The sequence below is a fragment of the Harpia harpyja genome, chromosome 2 (genome assembly GCF_026419915.1).
Source record: "Harpia harpyja isolate bHarHar1 chromosome 2, bHarHar1 primary haplotype, whole genome shotgun sequence".
Taxonomy (NCBI): Eukaryota; Metazoa; Chordata; class Aves; order Accipitriformes; family Accipitridae; genus Harpia; species Harpia harpyja.
The window spans coordinates 56,314,097-56,332,743 of record NC_068941.1 but is presented as its reverse complement, the minus strand read 5'-3'; the positions used below and the strand labels follow the sequence as shown (position 1 = coordinate 56,332,743).

Below are 18,647 nucleotides of genomic sequence, written 5' to 3'. Positions count from 1 at the left end.
TGGTCTCACAACATGGTGTAGAAATACTACAACTATCTTACCTTTAGCTTTCTCAAGTAAGAGTAATCGCATTTGACTCACTAGGACCATACAGGTAAAACAGCAAGTAAAATAAAAAAGGTACATCATGTTTATTGTGAGAATGGGCACACAAACCATAGCTGATGGACAAGTTTGTAGCCATTCTTGTTTCAGAGCAGTTTATTTACCAGCCCATACTCTTCACCACAACTCTATCAGACTGCCTGCTGGCATACACATCCTTAGTTCCCAAATCCTCTTGGAATGATGGTGCAGCAAAATCCAGCTATTTTCTGAATTCTTCAAACAAGATTATTCAGTCTGCTGCAATTCAACGCTAGAGACATGGCCAGTCAGCATCTCTCTCCCATAGCCTCAGCTACAACTCCAACAGGAGATGAATGGAGGCAAAACAGAAGTCTGTAATATTCCCAGCACTAAATACTCACACTCATCCAAGAGTACAATCACACTCGTTCATGAGCACAATGACTAAAAGCATTTATTTTTTGGCCATTTGTGTAGATTTACAGCTGATCTCACAAAGGAAAAAGGACCACCATTTCACAGGTCACTCCATCCAGACCTCACAGATGTCAGCTAATGTCATCGAACTAAACTAACAAATTCAGGACACACTATGAAGACCTCACACATTGCCAGGAGATCAGGGGGAAAACAGAGTTACTTAACATAACTACAAACATATTTTTCATAGTAATGAAAATTCCTCCTTCAATAGCCCTGTTTTTGCTTGAAAAACGCCTGTGCACCTTCTTCACTGACATGAATGGGGCAAACGCAGCAGGGAAACTGGCTCTGGAAGCAAAGTTTTCTTGTTTCTACCTGTTAAGAGACAGTATAGAGAGTAAACAGTAAAAGGTATTAGAGATACTAGGAATACCAGCCATTAGAATAAAGTCCTACACCACACACATTCAGATTGTTTTACCCCACCTCAGGGAGTCTGCTGTACAGCTGATGACCACCATCACTCTGAGCAGAAGGACAACCACCACATGCACATTCAGTGGGGTCTGCAGTAGGAACCAGTTCATCAAAACCCTATGTGGGCTACAACATCTCAACTCCCAGTGCCTTGAGTGCACTAGTTTCGTTTCCCTGTAGAATTCCCATATTGCACAGTAAGGCATATCCACATTTATATTAAAGGCAGAAATGAGCTAGTGTCCATTTTTAATAGATATTTAAGATTGCAGAAAGAAAAATAATTGTGAAATCTATAAATATTTGAAGATTGCTGAGAGCACATTGGCAACTTAGCATTTAGATTTCAGTAAACTGGAAGAGCTAAAATAAATTTTATGATAACATCAAGCAAAATGACAGACCTAGGGGAACCACCTAAAGAGGAATGACAACAGAGACTGGAGAGTTGATACAAGCTGGTGATGCACAGATCGCATCACAGCCATCCACTAACAGCAGCTTTGGTTCTCCCTGATGCAAAAACTAAACAGGATACTAACTAGAGCAATTTGAGGTAAGTAACTTCAGTGGAAAAGTGCCAGAATCATTAAGGATTCACCCAATTCATCCAAGGGCAGGAAAAGTCAATGAAATAAAACTGCAGTTAATATAGATGCTAGGAATGGGGGAAAAAAGGAAAATCATACTGTTCAGTAGAAACTTAAGTCCTGACATAACTTTTTGGTACTTGAAAAAGCCCACTAATGTAGAAAACTAAGACTCACGACTAATATTATTTTGTCATTTAGAGGACAAAGAAAATTATCAAATAGCACTGGTTTTTTTTCAAGTAATAAAGTATACCTATGCATAGCCAATGTACTCCATGGAACAATCTGCATGACAAGAGAGAAAATAGGAAAGCAGAAAACAACTCTTCTACTCCTCTATCAGAGCAACTGCTGAGTCTAAAAACATCTTCATACATGAATCAGGAAAAGGAAAAAACACCACAGTGCAAGTACTCCCTCAAAAAGAACTAGGCTGTTATCATTCTCACTTTTATGTTTGCTTAAAAGAAACTGTACAACAGCCAGTTGTACACAGAACAGCCAGTTCTTCACAAACACGGAAGAAGCACTAACTCGTTTCCCTTTCCATAAGAAATCAAGTAAAGCAGAATAAAGAGCATTAACCTTGTCCAGCTTTAACTCCAAACTACTGCACAGACTGAGCATTCCACAAACTCACCAGGTAATCCTCTGAATTATGGGATAAAGGCAACTTTAAAAGGGCTTGATTTTTCCCAATTAAACAGTAAATCAGAAAATACTATGAAATTGAATGAAGAGAACAAAACAGCCTAAACAGAGGCAGGCACTTTGGGACAGGCAATCACTTTAGCAGCTTCTGCTAGATCATACCACATGTGACACTTTTGCACACATAGGTATCTTTCAACATCAAACAATCATAATACAGCAGTGGCACACTTTAGCATCTTATATGAATATGTAGCATACCACATTTTTATATATATACATTTATACATGTATAAAATGCATATGTATGTATAAAAACATATGTATGTTTTTATTTTTATAGATATATAAAATCAGTCCCACACTATCAGCTGGCTGATCTGCATTCCACAGTTCCTATTACAAGTCTAAGTAATTATTTTGCTAGACTGTTGAGACCATTAGCTACCTGACACGTTAGATCTCAGCTCAACACTAAGTCCTACAAGTTAAAAAAAAAAATAAAAGCCTCCTTATTTTCTTAACAGTCCACCTCTGTGCAAGAATCTTGGCTCCTCCTAAAAAAAACCCTCACTTCTTCCATATGTGATCGCAGACAGAAGTTTGAAACCACAAAATGCAAGAGTTAGAAACAGGAGCCCCAAATGCATTTAGAGTGTCATTACTCTGTCAAATCTTGACTTTGTCAAGGCCTTTACATTGCATTTTTGCAGACTTAGTCTTACAGCTGAAATCAATGCCTGAGACATGACTAAGTAAAACACATGAGAACCAGGAACAGTTATGCATCCAACAGTAAGGCTTGCTATTTACTGAATCTAAATTTCTGAAAAAGATACCATGAAATCCGTTTTAAGGTGCCAGCTACTAAAAGTTTGACATTTGTTCAAATATTTTCAAGTTACGGAATCTTTACCCACAGCATCACGTTTACTCTGGATGGAAAATGATGCTAGGTAAAGTTTTAACATCAGAGTTATCAGATTATTGTCACTATTTTAGCCACAGTTCTGAAGCAGACTGATCTCAGCCAGAAATCAGAACTCTGCAGTAGTTTAAAAGTGACTACATGAATTTTAAATACAACCTTGCTACCACATGTACAATTACGCTCCATAAAAACAGAGCTCAAAAAGCAACCTATTGCTCACCCACGATAATTAGCATTAGGAGAAGTAAGTTAGCCCCAGCGGCTGGCACAGTCACGCGAGCCAGCCGCTACAATGCGTTGCTGTTGTCCCACCAAAGCACAGTGCACGTCACAAGGAGTAAACAATTTTTAATACCTGTCTTATTTAGTAACCCAGACAGTGAACTCCATCACATTGGTCACCACCACCCACTCTGAAAAATCTCAGTGATACGAATCAAGCATGTTAAAGCTTTTCTGCTCTCCAAAAAATAAGTTTCATTATATGAAAAGCTTACCTGTCTTCACCTTAGAGAGAGAATTATTACTGTGTATTGAGTCCATTTAGAAAGAGAAGGAAGAAAATTATTAACCATGAATGTCTATTCAATAGTGTAGGCATCACCTGATTTGTTAGGCTTAGTATTAACAGTATTTTACATTATAGCTACTTTTAGACTGTTACCAGCCTTACAATGCACAGGCAATGGCCAATAACGATTCATTTTACCTAAGTGAAAGTCACTTATCTGCCACAGTGTAAGACTTCATCTTTGAGATAACCCCGTGGTGTGGGGTTTAACCAGCTGTACTGTCCACCACATCACAGGCATAAACCAAACTAACAAAAAAACCCACCAAAGCACAGCCTTAGTCCTGGTGGCAGACCGTCAGAGCCATGTCTGAAGCAAGAACCTACATATCCCTGACAAGAAGGGGATGCTCAGTTCTCTGCTTTGATCATAAAGTAGAAAAACACGGGGTGGGGGCAGGCTTGGGTTGTTTTGAGGGGGACATTTGCTGGGGCTTTTTTTGTTTTGCTTTATATTAAATATCTGCACTCTCACCTTGGCCTTGGAACAATGGTATCGAGTTTAAGCTCAATGTCCTTTTCAAATGCTGGCTCTCCTCTCCTCGCCAACCTTGCATGATATAAATAGCAGCAAGCGGAGGAGCGAGCATTAAAGATATTCTTTCAAAACCTCAAGGGTGTTAGTGCTCTTACTGCAGGACCAAAGCAGTCCACGTGCACGAGAGCAAGCTCGATCAGATTTTAAGCATTTCAAACACGGTCTCAGCGTTCAACTAGCTAAAAAGCTACACCAGCAATGTACACTTTCTGTATCTTTAAATATATATAAAAAAAAAAAACAAACAACAAACCAACCAAAAACCCAACACACAACTAACCCCCCCCCCGAAGTTTCGACTCCTCAGCCCCGAGGAAAGGCCCCTCGGAGCGGACCTCGCTGCGGCTGCACCTGCACTCCTTACCGGGGCTGTGGCTCGCAGTCACACCTCGCCGGAGCACACGCCGGCGCGGCAGGCGGTTAATCGCCAAAAAGAAAAGAGAAAAGAAAATAAGAGCAGCACACAGCGGCGGTCGTCCCCGGCCCACGCTCCTCGGCGCCCGGGCAGCCCCGTTATCCGGCCGCCCCCGCGCACCGCCTCGGTAAGCCCGCGCTGCGGTACCGGGGCAGGAACTAATACTTTTTTACACACAAAAAAAAAACCAAGTCGGTACTTACACCAGCACTTACACGCCACCCCTCACTTGTAGCTGCGTTCCACAGGCGAAAACTGCTCCGAACCGCCGCGCCGCGGCCGCGCTTGCCGCCGGCACCGCGGCGCGCCCCCGCCGACCCCGACCCCGACCCCGCGGCGGCCCCGGCAGCGCCGCCGCCGTCCCTGCCGTCCCCACCGCCCCCGCGCCCGGCCCGCCCGCTCCTCGCGGCCGTCGCAGCCGGCGGCGACGTGCGCGGCTCCCCCCGTCCCGGTCTGCGCCCCTCCGCCGCCTCACCAGCGGCTCCGCGCCCCCTCCCGGGCACGGATCGGGCCGTCCCGAGCGAGGCGCCGCCACCGCGCACCCGGCCGCACCTGCCCCGCAGCGGGCCCCCGCGCTCCGCTCGCCTCACCTGGCGCCGGGCCGCGAGGCCGGGCCGCCCCTGGGCGGCGCTTTTGCCGGCGGGGGCGCGGGGGCTTGCCGCCCGCCCCGGCGCGGAGGGGAGGGGGGGGCCGGGCCGCGCCGCGCCGCGCTGCGGCGGGCGGTGAGGGAGGCGCAGGTAGCCGAGCGGGGGAACTGGGTCAGTGACTAAAAATACCGCGCGGGAGCGAGGAGGAGGATCTCGCCGCGGCGCCCGGGGAGGCTGTCGGCCCTCCTGGGGGTTGTCGGCGGTGCCGGTGCCTTTCCGGGCGGAGCGGGGCCCGGCGGAGCGGGGCCCGGCGGAGCGGGGGGAGGTCCCTCCCCGCAGGCTGGCCGGGGCAGGTGGTCACGGTGACCTTGCTCCAGCCAGGCGAGGTGGGCTAGCGCAGAACCGCAGCCGGCGACGACAGCAGCTCTCCTTGACGGCTTTTGCAAAGTGCGTTCACAGACGTGCGCAGGGTGAGCAGGCTCGAGACTTGCGGGTGCTAGAGGGCCGGGCCGCTGCCTTCGAGCCCGGCGGCCCGGCCTGGGGTAAATGATCGGCCCGGGGGAGCAGCAGGTCAGGACGGGCCGCATTCCCCCGGCAGGGCCCTGGCCGGGCCGGGACGCGCTGCCTCACGCCCCGGGCCTCCGCGGGAGGTGGCTGTCCGGCCCCGTCGTGCCTACTGCTGCCATCCCAAACGAGGGAGCGGGAGCGTGAAAAACGCAGGCTGTTCCTGCAAAGTCACCTGAGAGCTGTCGTGGGCGCGAGGTTAGCGTAATGCTGCGCAGCAACGCTGAGGCAATCTCCAGGTTACAACAACAAAAAATCCCAGGAGGTTCTGGCTTAACCTTCCCGGTGGCCTAAGCTGCACAGCGCCGGATCCGTGCTAATCTTTGCGTTTATGCAAAATAGTTTACAAACGCGAACCACGTACAAAGTGTCTGAGTTTAGTAGCGACTGGCCACAACTTCAACTCCGCCTTTTAGCACCCTGTCCGCGGTATTACTTGTTGCCACTTCTTTGTGCTTGACATCCTGGATGTGAGTGGTGGTAGAGCCAACGCTTCCCTCCAGGATCCGTCCTCTCGGGGGTTTCGGTGAGGAAGGTACATCTCGTGGCAGTCTCCCTGACCTTATGGCGTAGCTGCTGGGGATTCGGCACTAAAGCGGTGTCTTCAGCTGCTGGCGCTGCCCGTAACAGGATGCAGAGAGGGAAAATCTTTTACTCGTCTTTACAAAGCCCCCAAAAGTAAGTTTTGCCTATGCGATGTCCAAGGAGGAGAAGCTTTTAGATGCCAGCAAGGTTGGAGACGCTTGCCTGGCGTGTCTGGTGCACGAGGGCACAGCAGCCTTCAGGCTCCCTGTGTGCCGATGTAGGAGTCTGTATCCAGGACGGATTTGGTGACTCCATAGGAAGTGCTTTCTTGACATCAAGCTAATTCTCTGACCTTCCCCTCCACCCTCCACTACTATATACAGTTGCTGGCTATTTATATATGTGACGAATATGATTCAAAATTAAACATGCCAGGAAGACACTGAATCTTTCAACCTGATAATTAAAAAAGGAATATAGCATGATTGCTTTGTTTCATCACCACATGAAAGAGAACTATTTATTTTTATTGTGGTTAGCTTAGTAGTAACAAACAAAATATTTTATTCCCATCCATGAAAAGCAATCTTGCCCATCTTTATGGGCTTCATCCAAAGTGTGCTGGAGTCAATAGTATTATGCATGGGCTTTCAGTTAGCACGTGACTGCAAATCTAGTGAGCCAGATTAGAGCAAGAGTGCTTTCGGGCTACAAGACTGAGCATTGTGCAAGACTTGGACACCGCGAGAGGGAATAGCGCTGGTCTTTAGTCAGGGTCTATACGGTGCTCCAGACCTTGGCAGGCAAATGCTTCAGTAGCACAGCTGAAGCACCCTGGCATGAGTCCGCTGCTGTGGCTGGACGTGTGGAGCGAGGGACATCGTGAGATTTTTGTGGTGTCATTAGATTACTGCTCATGTGAAACTGAGTGATTGATAGTTTACATAGCCAGCCTTTTAGCAGAGTTCACAGGCGTGGCTCCAACTGTATGTATCGAGGCTAATCTCAATTACAACTTAAAAATACCTCTGTCTTTGTCACTGTGGGGATGGTCTGGAAAGTATCGACTGATCGCTACAGCTGAAAGCTTGTCATGTTGATCTTTATGCCACCAAAGATCACAGTTCATTCAGCGTTCGCTGCAGCCATTCCACTCTGATGGCTCTTTAGTTTTTCCTGGTTTTGTTGTTTGTCTAGGCCTTTCATACAGCAGTAATCAAAGAAAAAAATCAATTTAAAAACAAGAGACGTGGATTTTTTTTAAATGAAATAATAATGAGGGAATTCAGGAACAGTTGCACTGGCATTTCTTTAAAATATTCCCACCTGGGAAGATGGTATTCAGGTTGATGGTGATAGTTGAAATCAGTACATGGTGGAAAATTTTGTCAAATCTCATCAAGGAGGATTTCAAAGTGGCCAAAGACTCTCAAGGCAAGGAAGGAGAAGGAACTAGAGAGGCCACTGAGGTCTGTGTAATTGACATTTTTTGCATCATTTGCTCTTGGAAGTCCTTTTCCTGGGATTCTAATCAAAAGCTGTTGGAAAGCAGTTGTTCTGATCAAAACCTTGTGACAGCCCTTTCCTCTCTTGCTAAATAGCCATGAATTGACTTTTGCTTCTCTGCCTTTTTTTCCTCCTCAGCTCTTCTGGTCCATGCCTTTTGAGTTTCATAAAGGTAGGAGGAAGACTGCAGTATCATGTCACTTAAGGTTGAAAAAGGAGGGAAGAGAAAGATGAGGGAAGAAAGGCAAAAAAAACTTACATAAGGAAGAGAAATGGCAAACAAAGGATGATGAGGGGGAAGGTAACCAAGACCACAAAGAGGAATAAAGCATGGGAAAGAATTGGAGAGACCAGAGCAAGGGTGAATATCACAATAGGTGGGAAACAGAAGAATTGGAGTAACAGACAGTTTTATATACTTTCTTTCCTTATTTCTTGTCAATAAGAGTAGGCTCCACAAATCCCTCAGAAGGAGCTGAAAAGAAAAACTAACCTGAGATGGGGGTATGTCTGTCTTTAATAATAGATATGATTGCAGCAGGTGTAAATAATTTGAAATGGTACCAGGTAACTTGAGTATCAATAGCAGTAAAAATGCAGCAGCACAGGATGGCTAAGTCTGTGTCCTGTTGGTATCCAGGGTAATGGATGGTTTTGAATAGGTTATTAGGGAACTCAGTTTCTGCTCCTGACTCTTAATGTACTTTGCTTATGTACTTTAATATTATATGGTAATCGACTAGAAAAGCAGACTTGTAACAGGGATTGAAATTCAAATTTCCCCGCTCCCAGCTAGATGCCTTAATTGTTGCATTGCAAAGTGATGCCTTGCTTCCCTGGCCCAATGAATGTGGATTAGTTTGCTCAGAATAACAGCCTTTCAGCAGGCGCAATGAAAGGCATTCCTCCTAGCTAGCCTCTGGCCTGGTGACGAAGGGAATTTCCTGGGAAGTGCTAGATAGGGATTCAGTGTTGTCCTCAGGATTCTCCAGGACTAAGCTCTACCTGTTTAGCTGCTGAGAGGACCTCTCCTTTCTCCTGTCATGCTTTTGAAAGACGCCAAAGTCTAAGTGTAGACCCTGCTTCAGCATAACTCAAGAATGAAATGCTTTAGATGCCAAGAAGGTTGTGTCAGTAATTGTCAACTCAGGTGCTTCTCGCACTGGCTCTTAGAGATTCTGGTCCAAACTACTGATGCTTCTGGTGTGGTGGGGAGTGCGGGCACCTGGCCCAGAGCTGGGGACTCCTGACTAGAAAACTGGTGCCAGAACTTGCGGGTTGCAGCTCTTAGCGCTGCGACAGCTTGGCCTGTGGTAGATTGGTAGTCTGTGATAGATCTTGTCCTGGCTGTATTTGGGAAAACTCCATGTTGCGGATTTGTTCATGTTACACAGTGATGTGTTCATGAGTAATTCTCAGCATCGTGAGGCTGACTTCTGTCAGATAAAATCCCAGCAGGCTGGAGGTTAATGTACTCTGTTGTGACTTTTTTTTTTTTTTTTTTTTTGAGGTGGGGAGAGAGCCAGTGGAGACATGTCGATAACTGCATTTAATTTCTTTGGCAAGTAGTATGTACTGTTCCCCTTTGTTTGCTTATGCAGACTGCATTTAAAGTACTGCATAATATAAAGCAAACCTCTCTGGAGGCCATTGCCAATTTTGGTTGAAGAAAAGTATCGCACCACAGTTGAAAGTCTTCATTATCTTCTGAGGCTCAATTACTAATGAATATTCTTTAATTTTCGTTACCACACACTTCACATTCATATGACTGCTTTTCTACCCAAGGCCTATTTGAATAAAATTGTATACTTCCTGCTTTGACAACATACTGATGATGTATGCCAGAGAAAATCATTAGGAGGAGTCCTGCTGAAAATGTCGAAAATGTCTTTGGATGGTAATTTGGGCTCGATCTTGTAATTTTGCTGGTGATTTTACCTGTAATGGCTACAAGTAAAATCATTCTAAGAATGCTTGGTATTTCTCCTCCACAGTTCAGAAAAGAAATAGACAGACCGTGGGTATCCCCACAAAAAGTATTGGTGAACAGATCACAGATCTCAGGGCTAAATCAATCCCTTAAAAGTAATTTTTTTTCATATGCTTTTTGCTAAAACAATGTTCAGTCCTCTACTAAGCAGCAGCACTGGTGGAGAACTAGAAAATACTCTTAATGCTTTAACCATTAGACTAATTGTAGTTCACTCGATTCCCTAATGTAATAAAACTCTTCCTTTCGTGGGCCATTATCTGTTAAATAAACCCCTACATTGTATGTGTTATTAATTATTTATTCCTTCCATTATTCTTAGATGGACATTAAAGAATTGGCTCATGGTTTCTAGCACAATTCATAAGAACAACTCTGTTCAATAATTTTTGAAAGCATTTTCTTATGGCAAATAAAGTAATAAGGAAAACAGTAAGTTTCATCTTCTGTGGAGTTCAGATATCAGTTTAACTGTTTTATTCCTATTAATATTTTGAAAAATCTAGATAGGAGGGTTTTTTTCCTTCCTGATATTAGTGATTGAGAATTTGTGTATTATTCTTCTAGACTATTTTAATTACTTTTCTATTTTTTTCCAGTTAGAAAAAAAATTTACTAATTTTTTCCCCCTTATTTAGTGTCATTTCAATGAGCTTACCTAGCTATATGCAGAATGACAACTTTACTGTTCTGTACCTGCAGTTGTTACCCCCTGGTATTTTCCACGTATGCTGTTTCCTAAGCAAACATACTTTCACATAAGTGGATTTATGCAAAAATACCAAATACAGCTATTTGTCTATTCTGAGAGGAAAAAAAGGAGGTTATATAGTGAACATGATGGCCCAGCAGAGTTATCTTTAAAACAGTATTTTCAATCCATGTGAGTGCAATTGAGAATTTGATTACCTTTGTCGAGGCAATGGGGGAGGGATATTGCAGCAAGGGAGACAGCTAAACCTTGAAAAAGTATACTGGCTGGGAGGATGGCTGCTAGGAAAGGTTAAATCACAGCTCATGTGAAGAAGATGTTTGAGAGATTCATGTGTTGCCACAATGTGAAGATTTCCAGTCAAACCTGCCCACTTCCTAAGAGAATAGTGTGTTCCTTGTAGCTGTCAAGAAGTGACTGAACAGTAAGAAAATTTAGAATCCTGGTTTTCAGTCATGCCGAACTGGAGCTGATGTTTGAATAACCACAAGGGCACTAACCTGATGAATGACTTGGTCAGAGGAAAGAGAGAGAGGAAGAGACCTGTGAAAAAAGTGCCTAGAGATGCTAGCTGGATTTCTTTGTACATAGGACTATTGGATGTGATAGAGATGATGGTTGACAAGTTTCTGTGGCACCCCATAGCAAATTAGAGGAGAAATTGGAGGAGCTCTCCAAGCAAGATGCTGGTGGATGAGTCAGAGAAGCTGGAGAAAGAGTGGGAGATAATCTAGGTATTAGAGACAGTGAACAGAGAATAGAGACTTTCAGACTTAAGTGCAGGATGAAAAGCAGCCAGCACCACACATTCTTACTTTTTTCTATTACTGATTGTTTCTTTGCTTCTTTCTTTTTTTTTTTCCTTTAAAGGAAAACACCTTTTCTTCTAAAAGCCCTCCTTAAGATCTTTCCGTTCAAGGAACCATCTCTGGGAAAGAAACAAAGGTGAAGATAAAATTCCAAGAAGACACTTGCACAGACCTATTTGAAAGTGTTTCTTGCCGGGAAACAAGTGCTCCTGAGCCTTTAAGGGCTATGCCTCTGCAGCAGCTCCAAGATATGCTTGCCTTCAGCTATATAAAGAGTGGTTAACAGGGGAAGACTTACTGCCACTAAGACTAATTTAAGGGAAACTAGTAGAAGGAAAAGGTTACACAGCCAGTTTCTTTTCCAACTTTTCAGTGGTTTCATCACTAGCTCACTACAGACTTAATGTTTTGAAGAAATAAAATTTTGCTGAAGTAAAACCAATTCCATTCTTATCTGTAGCAGGTCAGCTGTTTAAATGCTGCTGAATATTATTTGCTTCTGTGATTTTTCTGTGATTAAGGAACAAATAAATCATATTGCTATTGCAGCATCTCCCTGATGTGGGGCTTGGATGTGAGATTAAGTTAGCAGGGTTTAGCAACTTATTTGCACAGTGGGCATGGGGATGAATAGGCTCTTAGCCAGCAGCAAATACATGGTGATGTGACTTGTTCTGACAGGAGAGAAGGCTAAGCTAACTTGCACATGGTTTGCCTATAGCAAATGCAAAGTAATACATGCTGACAATTACTGCAGACCAGCTGATGCATAGTAAGTTGTTCATAGGTGCTAACTTGATGGTGCTTCTGAGCTCACAAGACAGTGTAAGGTAGTGTACCACACTGCTCTTTGCTTAGACCCTGTTCTATCAGTAATGGGATTTTTCTGGTCTTTCAATAGGCTTCTATGGGTTTCAGATCTCTTTGTATGTGAAAGTGTATTGCATTAGACACACAGCACCTTAATATTGCAAGTTATGCCAGTGTTCATACTGGCTGGAATACTCCTGTTCAGAAGTAGGTATGGTATATGTTAACGGGACAGAAACAACAGAGACATGGGAATAATTGTGATAAAGGTAGTGGGTACTAAACAGAAACTTGCACCAACAAAATAAGAAAAGCTCGAAACTGTTCTGTGTGGCAACAAGATGTCCCCATCTAAGCCTTAATGAGGCAGGATGGAACAAAACAATGCTGTGAGGAAGCTGTGTTGCAGCAGCCTATGGCAGTATTTAGCACCGATTGCTCAAAAGGGAACTGCTAAAGGTGAAGTGTCAGGTAACTGGAGAATGAAAACCTTTCCTCTTCTCTTTCCCCAGCCTCTCTAATATGGACAGATGAATTCCAACATTAATGAAGGGACAGCATGTGCTTTTGATTTGGTGATTGAAACTGAATGTTGTTCTGTATGTGTGAAAGGTTACTGAATGGACAATAAGAGACTGGGGGAAAACAAGTGAACACAAACCAAGCCTTTTCTGCATGTCATTTTTAAGAAATGGTATGCATCCAATGGGAGCAAGAAAATGAATGTAAATTTAGGATTTTTTTCCCTCCCAGGTGGTAGCACAAACCAAAGGGAAGAAGCTGAGAAAACACATATGGAATTGAGACTGAAAATAATCCAATGGGGAAAAAAAAAATATAAATGTTCTTATTTGCACTTAATGTGTTTTAGTCTATGTTTTCCATTGCAGCATAGATCATTTAGAGGTCTTAGACGAACTCATGTCTGAACCAATCCTTATTTTCCTTAGAACAGGTCTGATGTATTATTTTTACTCCCCCAATTCTTGTTCTAACTGACCAAAGCAACTTTGCTAGGGAAAAAAACCCCACAACTTAAATGCAACAGCCTGGAAGACTGTTGTTCTTGGCATAGTTTTAATGGCTGGACAGGTGTTATATAAGAAAGTTAGTCCTGCCTAGGGTTCCAGCCACTTGACTTTACAAATTGGACAAGATTACTGTTGAATCAGGTGCATCTGAAATAAGAACAACATTATTTTGTTGGAAAATGGCAGGTAAATGACAAAGGTCATGCATGTATTATGTGTCTACAGTACTCTTCACCTGGGATGCAGTAGGATTTATCTATGAAATTATGTGTTGTTGATATTTCATACTGTAAAGACATGGTAAACGAATGAAGTTATTGATAAATGAGATAGATAAAGTTTGAATTAATTTTTAGATGTGCTATTTTGGCTATTGTGCAGTCTTAAGGACTAACTGGAAGTATAATGAACTGTAACAAAAAAGCCAAACATATAAAGCTACAAAATCATTAACATTGTCTAGGCGATCTATTTCATTCTTTGTTTTCACTTCAGTTCCTTTTTCTGATAGGCCAGTAGTCCTGGATGGTAGGAGGAAAAGTTAAATTGGAGTAGGAACAAACGTGTTAAGTTTCTTCATTGCTAGCTATTTGCTTTCTCTTAGCTGAACTTAAGGCTAGCATGTAGATAAGCCACCAAGATGCAATGTCAGAAACTTTTGAAGGCAGAAGTCAGTTTATTTGCACAAGGGATTATGAAAACATGTATGTTTTCTATTGTGACGAGCTTCTGAGTCAGAGCTGGAATGTGCAGCGGTAGAGTACTCATCCCTGCTGTCCCACATGGCGCCCTCCTTAACCACAATCTCTTGCTCAGCCTCCTATTAGTGGGCATTTGTCAGGTTTTGTAATTTTCCACAGTCTGAAATGCAAACTGTAGTAATAAAATAGCATTTTCTAAGCCCCTATGTGTTACTAGAATTCTCCAAGGAATCCCTGTATGCCTGGCTTTTTTTCCCTACTTCGTATGTATCACAGAAAACTGACTGAAATACCATATTGTGCACATTGACCTGTACTTCTGGGTTTCATTTGCCATTTACAATGAGCAGCTTGCAGTGTGTTTAAAATGGCTGTAGCAGGTAGTGCTTTTAATAAGAGTTAGTGATCCTGTCTCTCTCCGTGAATATTGATATAATGGATGGTGGTTCCAACTAGAGCTGATTACTTCCTGCTCTTCAGCATTGATGTCTCTGTGGAAGCTGAAGCTGCAGACTTCCTTAATTAATCATGCCAGTCTAGAAACTAAAGACAGTAAGGGCTAAGTATAGTGGAGCCTTCTGCTATAGTCAGCACTTCTTTCCTTTAAATACACAGCTTGGATGTAAGCTAGCAAAGGTAATCTTTCAGGGAGAACTCTGGGCATTTTAAATATATCCTGAAATACTTGTGCAGTACACCTCTCCCAGAGACTGAAATCATCACTGTGGAAAATGCTTCTGAAATGGAGCCACTCTGCTACCTTAAACCGGTTTGCAGACAGGGCACAAAAGCCCTACCTAACCTCTCTTCCTATGTTGTATATAGTTTAGGAACTGCTGCTAGCAAGGTTATATCCAAGTGAAAAACCTGAAGATTCCTGATTATATACAGGATCAGACAGAACTAGTAGCCTAGGCTAGTAACAGAATAAAACGTAGTCCTTGAATTACCTGTTTTCTCAGGAGGTTTCAAAGTGCTCTGTAAAATGGTTAAATCATACTTCTCTCATACATGAGGAGAGTATCAAAGAGTTCAGTGACTTGGTATGTGATACAGAAAAAATGAGAGGTGATGGGGAAAAAATTTATTTTCACTCTCACATCTACAAATTCTAGGTTTCACTTCTGAAACTAAAAATGCATACATTTGGGGTTTATTCTTCTTCATATTAAGAAAATGAGATCCATGAGTCAGAAGGGTTCCAGGTTTTCCATGCCTTTCAAAATCTATATGTCCCAGAAAAGGGATTTTAATTTTGGTCACTTGTTCTCTTCCCGCTATGATTGGACTCCTTGATGGTAAAATAGGCAGTGAAATAAACAGTACTGCAGTACTTTTTTCTTTCAGAGAATAATACAGGCTTTGCTTAAAATAGTTATTTTTATCATATAATCGAAGAAACGCATTTGTAGCTGAAGATTTATGTCACAACATTTCCAAGAAGCAGTCTGCTGAAACGTCTTTGTTTTTAATGAGCAAGCATAAATACACCTCAATGAAGGCTTTCTTTGGTATCACATCAGAGTTGCTTGCATTTAAATTAGTGGGTCAGCAAGAAAGGACAGTGGAACCTTTATTAGCAGCTGACTTCTCTCGAGTCTCGTTTTACATTTTTGGTTCCAGCACTATACAGCTGAAAGGAGATACTGTAGGAGAAAAAAAAAAAAAAAAAAAAAAAAGTGAATAACAGAGACAAGGCAGCTGCCAGTCATCAGCTTCCACTGCGTTCTTCAAAAATATCTGTATCCTCACTGATATTATAAAGAACCATAATGTGGCGTGTTTCCTTGTGAAACAGGTAGTCTTTTGAATTCTCTGGTAAGAGCTTTTCATGAGCAAAGTCTGTGATACAGAGTTCAGTGTTTTTTTAAAGCTGTCTTAGATGAAGAGGCTGCCCATCAAGAAAGAAACAAAGGTAAAAATCCATATAAATTATATTTCACCTGCTGAAATCATTAAGATAGTGCTGTTCTCTAAGGAAGTCCATATTTTCCCTACAGTCAGTTTGTGATGTCCCAGAAGACCTTAAAAGTGAATTTGATAATACCATTATTTCTGCCAGGAACAGTTCCCACGTTGGACTGCTTGATGCTCAGTCCTCATCTTCAGTGATGGTGTACTTTGAAAAGCTTCAGGATATCTTAATTTCTCTTGAAGTTTGGTTTTGAGGGTTAATTAGTGTACAAATGACAGAGACATTGTGAGACCTCTATAGAGAATGTATAGCCTGTTATCACATGCATCAACAAGTAAGTCTGAGATGTCATGGGCAATCTCTTCCTGGCTTTCTCGCTCTAGCTCTTTCCAGCTCTAGCTGGACGTGAGCACAGATATTCTTTTTCTGGTAACATGGGAAAAGGTTGTTGATCATTAGTATATGATGAATTACAGAGCACATACAGACTTGCAGGGCTACACTCCCTATAGAATGCTATATAACGAATATGGCTGATACCTTTTTAATGAGAAAGTAGTGGAATAATAGAAGGGATTTGTTGTTAAAGCTCTGTTTTCTTTGGGATACGATGTAAATGATCTGCTTGAGAAGCAGATGACAGGCCTAATTCATCCCCAGTGTAACTTTACTGGACTGAGTTGATTTACGTGAGATTAATTTTGTTCATACTTTTGGGGAGAGAAAAAAAGGAAGTTGACAATTACATAGCTGGGAAGGTGTCCAGTTAGTATCTTAGATATGAAACTTTTACGCCAGGTTTAGAGGCTCAAGTGCTTTAGTTTAATGTTGGGGAGTTAAAGAGAAATATAAAGTAGAATTTAAAGTTACTGTCCTGGATTACAAATATTAATGACTTTTTTTTTTCAAGTTGTGTTATTAATGACTTTTTTCCAAGTCATTTCCAAGTCATCAACTTTTTTTACACTTTTATGTGTAAACATAAAGGAAGCCCTTCCCTTCCTTCAATACTCAAGAATTATTTGCTTAGAAATTTTAGATTAAGAGTGACTTGTGTTCTTCCAGTTGGGCATGATTTTTCTGTTTTCTTTTTTTCTGTACTGAGTCAGAGGGGTAGTGAAAGTGACTCAGATGCTGTTAAGCCCCTTGTTAGGAAAAGTCAATAACAGGAATAGATGAGAACTATGCTGAGATCTTTAATTAAGCATGCTGCATAACAGAGGTAGAGAGGATTCAGTGACAGAGGACTGGAACAATTTGAATTAGCATTATTTCAAAAAATTCCATGGGATATTTAAAATAAGTTGTTCAAAGTTATTAGAAAATAAGAAAAAGGAGATGCATTGCAATCATTAAAATCCCTTCATCACAAGATAAAATGTTTGTACATCTTGCAAGTGTTAATAATTCAAACTTAGATGCTAGCTTATAGAGTGAGACTTGCAAGACTTCCTAGCAATTACACGTAGCATGAATTTCACATTTGCTAAGTACCACATGAATAACCCACTGATTTCAGGGAGGGTGCTTTTCCCAGATGGGTGTATGGCATCTTGGCAGGATATGGATTTCCTGCTCTCCCTGCAGTGAATTCACTATGGCACAAGCACTTGCTTCAACTTGCTAGTGCCACAAGTGTCCACAAAATCTGTTTCCCAATCACAAGAAACATTCAAATGCTTTATTATTTGTATTATGATATAATGATGGGCCTCACTCCAGTGAAGTTCCCTCGAATTTCAGGGTAGTTGAGATGTGAAAATAGAAAGAGATCCCATCAGGGAAGAGCAGTAGAGGAATCATAGCAGGAATACAGTAGTGCAGATATGTTAGTTCTGGTAGTGTTTGGAACTTGCATGGTTTTGTTTCTGTTTGCTAATCAGCAGAAGATACGAACTGCTGTTGTAGTGCAAGGCTTTTTAAATTAGGGAGACCACAATTTAACCGTCTAAATGTGCCATACCTCACGATAATTAGATGCTGTGAACTTCCTTAGGGTTTAGGTAACCTTAGGAACTCATGTATGATTTCAAAAGTGAGTTAAGGACTAAATTCACTTAAACATTTTTGACTTGTTTTCTATCATTTAATAATTAACTTAATTAGGAGAAACATTTGTACTAGTTTACAAATGTGGTATTGCCTAAGAAAGTACATGTACAGAGCACCATCTAGTGCAGCATATCACTAACATAAAAGCTTTTCTGTTTATATGTCACTTGTCTGTGTTTAGCTAATTTAATATGAACTATCATGTTGCAGAAAATGCCAGCCCAGTGGCTCCTGTGGCAATATAATTTTGCAATTACATGGGAGACTATGGATTGAAAATTACTTGGGACCTGTACAAAATTACAAGGATAACAAAGCTGGATGCACTGAAATTCAGGTAATCATTTGTAAGAACCATATACTTTTAAGAGTAGTCTGCTTATCTTCCTGCCCACAGTGTTGGGTGATATATTCACTACAATAATTCAATCCAATCTGTTTACCAAAGTTTGATCTCAACCAAACTAGGTTGGACACTGATTCTCACAGTAGATTTAGAGACCCAACTGCCATTTTAGGTACGTTAAATACCCCATTTAGTTCCTCAGAGCTTTTGCTCAGCTTCTGCAGAACCTGAGAGCTACCCAGGTTCCTTAAGCCAAGCATTCACAGGTATGCAAACCATGACTAACGGGCAAGATTAAAGATCTGACTGTCATTAAGCAGGGAAGAAAAGACGAAAGGAAGGAAGCTTAGATTCTATAGGAGACAGGTAAAAGAAACTTACACACAGGTATTTACAAGTTGCTGAGGAAGGGCAGAAAAAAAGTGAGC

At 42.1% G+C, this 18,647-nt stretch overlaps 1 protein-coding gene across 4 annotated transcripts in view; it reads right to left on the bottom strand.

The window, feature by feature from the left end:
- Positions 1-5,162, bottom strand: part of MTUS1 (microtubule associated scaffold protein 1) — a 128,683-nt gene extending 123,521 nt beyond the window's left edge. For 3 of the 4 annotated variants that reach the window (XM_052779951.1, XM_052779942.1, XM_052779945.1), the window contains exon 1: positions 5,144-5,162. The gene's annotated coding sequence lies outside the window, so the exon portion shown is untranslated. Of the gene's footprint in view, positions 1-4,871; positions 4,981-5,143 lie in introns of those variants that run through there. The other variant, XM_052779943.1, reaches the window with a different exon arrangement.
- Positions 5,163-18,647: the final 13,485 nt, after the last annotated feature.